The sequence below is a fragment of the Physeter macrocephalus genome, chromosome 5, assembly GCF_002837175.3.
Source record: "Physeter macrocephalus isolate SW-GA chromosome 5, ASM283717v5, whole genome shotgun sequence".
NCBI lineage: Eukaryota > Metazoa > Chordata > Mammalia > Artiodactyla > Physeteridae > Physeter > Physeter macrocephalus.
Window position 1 is genome coordinate 77,352,006 of NC_041218.1, and position 6,366 is coordinate 77,358,371.

The 6,366-nt window shown below is 43.0% G+C and overlaps 1 long non-coding RNA gene across 2 annotated transcripts in view; it reads right to left on the bottom strand.

Moving 5' to 3' along the window:
- LOC129392140 (uncharacterized) overlaps positions 1-6,042 on the bottom strand; it is a 153,189-nt gene extending 147,147 nt beyond the window's left edge. For both annotated transcript variants that reach the window (XR_008617424.1, XR_008617425.1), the window contains exon 1: positions 6,001-6,042. This is a non-coding gene — a long non-coding RNA (uncharacterized lncRNA). The remainder of the gene's footprint in view (positions 1-6,000) is intronic.
- Between the last annotated feature and the right edge of the window lie 324 nt (positions 6,043-6,366).

Consider the following 6,366-nt stretch of genomic DNA (forward strand, 5'->3'; position numbering starts at 1 on the left):
GACGTTGAATAAAGGATGTAAATGTGATGAAGTTTACAAAAGAGAAATGTGAGGCACACAGAGAACCTATACTAGGGGCCCCAATAGCAGAGGGACCTAACTAAGCCTGGGGAGGGCAGTCATGGAGGCTTAATTGAGGAGGAGAAGTTTGGGCTGAGATGTGAAAGATATGTGGGGTTAGCCAGGCCAAGATAGGTGGGAAGAGAATTCCAGTCCGAGGGAACAGCATGTGCAATGGTTTGAACCAACAAAGAGCACACTATGGTTGAGACCATGAAAAGTACATTATGCCCAGGGCATAAAGAATGAGAAGCAGGGTAGTTGAGGGTGGATGGAGAGGGAGCCTGGGACCAGAATATCGACAGCATCAGAAGCCATATTAATATAAAGCCATATTAATATCAAAATATAATTTATAAAAGCCATATAAATTTGGAATTTATCCCATTTGTGGTGAGAAGGCATTGACAGATTTTAAGAAGTAGAATGACATCTGGGATTTACATTTTAACATGATCACTCAAGTTTCAGGGTGGGGAATGGATGGGAAAGAGGCTGGAAGAGAATGTTGGAGGAACATACCAGAGGCCTTCATTGTAGTCCAGGGAGGAGATGAATTAGGATGGTGATAATGCCTAGAGGAGAGAAGGCAATGGCAGTCATTGGCAAAAGATAGCTAGGAGCTAGTTCAGTAGGATCTGGTGATTGTTCACCAAGATTCAGGAATTCTAGGGGATACTGAAGCTTTGAGAGAGGGAAGAGGTAGGAGTTAAATGGAGAATCCAGAGAATTTTGGATTTGAGAGTTTTCATTTATCCATTTATTCAAATATTCTCTGAGATTCTGCAATGGGCCAGATTCTCTGCCAGGTCCCGGGGATATAATGGTTAATAAAACAGACTAGGTCTCTGCTCTCAGGGAACTTACAGTCTAGGGAAAACAGTTTAAAGAAATAACTCCTATGCTGTATGCTAAGTATGTGTGCTACCATTATAAGTAGGTAGCCCCCCGCCTCAAAAGATTTATAAATAAGATCTTTGCAGATGTAATCAAGATAAGATGAAGTCATTTGGGTGGGCCTTATAAGAATGAAAGAGACACAGAGAGAGACACACAGGGGAGAAGTCTATGTGAAGAGGGAGGCAGACATTGGAGAGGTGCATCTATAAACCAAGGATCACCAAGGACTGTTGACAACCACAAGAAGAGGCAAGAAAGGATCCTCTCCTAGAGCCTTCAGAAAGCATGGTTCTGCTCACACCTTGACTGCAGACATCCATCCTCCAAAACTGTGAGAGAATAAATTCCTATTGTTTTAAGCCACACAGTTTGTGGTAATTTGTTATAGAAGCACTAGGAAACTAATAACAGCTCCTAGACAGCACACAATAGGAGAGTCTAATCTAAAACAGAGGGTTCAGGAAAAGCTTCCCAGAATGAAAGACAATTAAGCTTATACTAAAAGAATGTATAGGATTCAGCCACTTGGACAGGAAGGAAAGGGGTTTCAAGCAGTGAGCACAGCATGTGCAAAGGCTCAGAGGTTGGAGAGAACATGTTAGAGGAACTGAAGGACTTGTAAATAGCTGAAGCAGTAGAGAAGTAGTAGAAATGAAGCAGAAGCAATAGGGTCTAAATTATGAAAGAGCATGAAGGATGGATTAAATTAAAATGTTAGTATAACAGAAAGATAAAGAGCAATTTTCTTAGAGAGAGTATTTGATTTGGGGTTTTTTGGGTTTGCTTTGGTTTTTTATTTATTGATTTTTAATATTTATTTATTTGGCTGCATGGGATCTTCATTGCCGCGTGCAGGCTCTTCATTTAGGCACGCGGGATCTTTTCAGTTGTAGCATGCAGGATCTAGTTCCCTGACCGGGATCGAACCCAGGGCCCCTGCATTGGGAGCGAGGAGTCTTAACCACTGGACCTCCAGGGAAGTCCCTGCTTTTGTTTTTTAAAATGTTGAGGGACTTTTCATCATCTTCTGGTGGCATGGGGTAAGGAGGCTTCGATCCAGTGGTAGTATAGAGGATATCTAGAAGAGATCTAGTTTTCTGTAGTGGGTTCCAGCAACACAGCAAACAGTACTAGAGAGGTGAGAGGCAAGAAAGAGAGAAGGTGAGAAGGAGCACCCCAAGGTATGACTTAAGAACTTCAGACACTGTGATATCTAATATCAAATTTTCATTTATCTTCTCCTTTACTCATAGACCTTCCATGAGCTTTATTCACCAACATAAAGCAAATATATGGCAGCCTTGTGCTAGCCCAGCTCTGAAGACTGAAGGGAGGCTCCTGTCCACCTTTGGTGGTAAAATGAACAATGGAAGGTTGAAAACACAGGAAGATTCAGAGAAGTGATCAAGGAGAAACCAAAGAGTTCAAAGCAAGAAGTGACAGGCAGCAGTCAGGACATGTAAGACCCCACCAAGAAAATCAAGAGTAAAAAATAATAATTTTTAAAAAGAAAATCAAGAACACTCAGGAAGATTTGGGAGAAGTTTGAATTCCCTGTAGTTGGCTTGGGATGGAGATACTGGTTATAATATTTGGATGCTAAAGGAAAGGATGATCTCCAAAGGCTAGGGGCTTGAGACACGTAGGTTATACTATGAAAATAACCCCAAAATCTGCAAGAGAGAAATCTGGTAGGAAGGCAGCAGTCCAGAGTCCACTCCTGATGAAATTCTGAGTTTCTATTTGGGTTAAGAATAGAGAGGAAGAGATAAATGAACCCATATAAATAGACTAATAATAAGACTAAGTATAGACTGGGAATTCCCTGGCCGTCCAGTGGTTAGGACTCAGCGCTTTCACTGCGGGGGCCTGAATTCGATCCCTGGTCTGGGAAATAGGCTCCCACAAGCTGCGCAGCACAGCCAAAAAAAAAAAAAGACTAAGAATAGACTAATAATAATGATGATAATAATAATCTGTCATTGAGCACTTACTGTGCACCAAGCACAGTTCAATGTATGTATTATTTCAGAGGCACATGTATTAACCAAAGGAACAGAGAGTCTAAACAACTTGTGCAAAGTCACAAAGTGTGTAAATTCCATCCGAGACCGCTAGTTATCCTTTCAAATCCATTTTCCACTTCGTCCACAGTAATAGCGTTTGAATTAGCCATGTGGCTACCTATCTAGAGGCTATATTTCCCATTCTCCTTTGCAGATAGGTATAGCTGTGCTAAAAAAAGAACATGGCAGGCCCAAGACTTTAGAAGAGGCTTTAGAAAAGCCTGCTTACAGGCATGGCCCTTGGCTGGCATCTGGGAACTTGACTGGTAAAAGTTCCCTACACTGATATAAAACTTTCCCCAGGGGCTTCCCTGGTGGTGCAGTGGTTGGGAATCTGCCTGCTTAATGCAGGGGACATGGGTTCGAACCCTGGTCTGGGTGGATCCCACATGCCGCGGAGCAACTAGGCCCGTGAGCCACAACTACTGAGCCTGCGCGTTTGGAGCCTGTACTCCGCAGCAAGAGGCCACGATAGTGAGAGGCCGGCGCACCCCGATGAAGAGTGGCCCCCGCTTGCCACAACTAGAGAAAGCCCTCGCACAGAAACGAAGACGCAACACAGCAAAAATAAATAAATTAATTAATAAACTCCTACCCCCAACATCTTCTTAAAAAAAAAAAATTTCCCCAAATGATTAGAGTGCCTAATCTGTACAAACCATATGTTTATACAAACCACCTGCTTTCCTTTTGAGAATCTGACATTTCAACACGTGCTAAGCAGAGGGGACCTCACTAAAAACTTCGGGCACTGAGTTGCTAATGAATTTCCCTGGTAGACACATACTGTCATGACCCACTACTGGAAGAACTGAGCACATTCTGTGTGACTCCACTGGGAGAGGACTATTGGAAGCTCGTGCTTAATTTCTTCAAAATCCACCCCAAAGTGAATCAGCTATACGTATACATATATCCCCATAACCCCTCCCTCTTGCGTCTCCCTCCCACCTTCCCTATCCCACCCCTCTAGGTGGTCATAAAGCACTGGGATGATCTCCCTGTGCTATGCAGCCATTGCAGAAATTTCTGCTGAACAGCCCAGCCCCAGAGGTTAGTGGAGCAGAGATGAATGGAACCTTGATTACTAAATGACCTCATGGAGATGAATAGACTCACCATCCTGGACCATCAATAATCAATGGATCGTTAGATGATAAAGAAATATACTTCTATCTTATTCAACCATATTTGCAGATAACTTTGTTACAGCAGCTTACCCTATACTCTAAATAACATAACTCCCAATTTATTCTTAACCAAAGATTTTAAAAAACATGCAGATGGAGAGGGTGTGGAGAAAAGGGAACCCTCTTGCACTGTTTGTGGGAATGTAAATTGATAGAGCCACTACCCTGGTCTGGGAAATAGGCTCCCACAAGCTGCGCAGCACAGCCAAAAAAAAAAAAAGACTAAGAATAGACTAATAATAATGATGATAATAATAATCTGTCATTGAGCACTTACTGTGCACCAAGCACAGTTCAATGTATGTATTATTTCAGAGGCACATGTATTAACCAAAGGAACAGAGAGTCTAAACAACTTGTGCAAAGTCACAAAGTGTGTAAATTCCATCCGAGACCGCTAGTTATCCTTTCAAATCCATTTTCCACTTCGTCCACAGTAATAGCGTTTGAATTAGCCATGTGGCTACCTATCTAGAGGCTATATTTCCCATTCTCCTTTGCAGATAGGTATAGCTGTGCTAAAAAAAGAACATGGCAGGCCCAAGACTTTAGAAGAGGCTTTAGAAAAGCCTGCTTACAGGCATGGCCCTTGGCTGGCATCTGGGAACTTGACTGGTAAAAGTTCCCTACACTGATATAAAACTTTCCCCAGGGGCTTCCCTGGTGGTGCAGTGGTTGGGAATCTGCCTGCTTAATGCAGGGGACATGGGTTCGAACCCTGGTCTGGGTGGATCCCACATGCCGCGGAGCAACTAGGCCCGTGAGCCACAACTACTGAGCCTGCGCGTTTGGAGCCTGTACTCCGCAGCAAGAGGCCACGATAGTGAGAGGCCGGCGCACCCCGATGAAGAGTGGCCCCCGCTTGCCACAACTAGAGAAAGCCCTCGCACAGAAACGAAGACGCAACACAGCAAAAATAAATAAATTAATTAATAAACTCCTACCCCCAACATCTTCTTAAAAAAAAAAAATTTCCCCAAATGATTAGAGTGCCTAATCTGTACAAACCATATGTTTATACAAACCACCTGCTTTCCTTTTGAGAATCTGACATTTCAACACGTGCTAAGCAGAGGGGACCTCACTAAAAACTTCGGGCACTGAGTTGCTAATGAATTTCCCTGGTAGACACATACTGTCATGACCCACTACTGGAAGAACTGAGCACATTCTGTGTGACTCCACTGGGAGAGGACTATTGGAAGCTCGTGCTTAATTTCTTCAAAATCCACCCCACTGGGGCTTCCCTGGTGGCGCAGTGGTTGAGAATCTGCCTGCTAATGCAGGGGACACAGGTTCAAGCCCTGGTCTGGGAGGATCCCACATGCCACGGAGCAACTAGGCCCGCGAGCCACAACCACTGAGCCTGCATGTCTGGAGCCTGTGCTCCGCAACAAGAGAGGCCACGATAGTGAGAGGCCCGCGCACCGTGATGAAGAGTGACCCCCTCTTGCCACAACTAGAGAAAGCCCTGGCACAGAAACGAAGACCCAATGCAGCAAAAATAAATAAATTAATTAATAAACTCCTACCCCCAACATCTTCTAAAAAAAAAAAAATCACCCCATGTGTCTTTGACCTTTGCTGAGTTGGCTTTGTATCCTTTTGCTGTAATAAATCATAGCTATGAGTATGAGTCCTGTGGCTCACATACACTGAGTCCTGGGAGCCCTCCTAGTAAATCACCGAACCTCAGGATGGTGCTGGGAACCCCTGACACAATGGCTGAGCTTTCATCAATGAAACGTGAGTAAAATTGATGTTGTAATTTTACTTTCACTTACCTAAAAAGATATTACTTGCCTTCCATTGTCTTTCACTTTTCTGTGGATTAGAAAAAAAATACTATGGTGAATCAGATTTAATCATGCAGAACATAGCAATATCCATAGCTGCAATGTCCAATATGGTACACAGTAGTTACTTGTGTGCATTTAATTTTAAATTTAGATTCGTTAGAATTATATAACATTAAAAAGGAAGGCCCCCAATTTCATTCATGCTAGTGGCTATCATATTGGGCGGTGCAGATTTTTTTTTTAATTTAATATCTTTATTGCAGTATAATTGCTTTACAATGATGTGTTAGTTTCTGCTGTATAACAAAGTGAATCAGCTATACGTATACATATATCCCCATAACCCCTCCC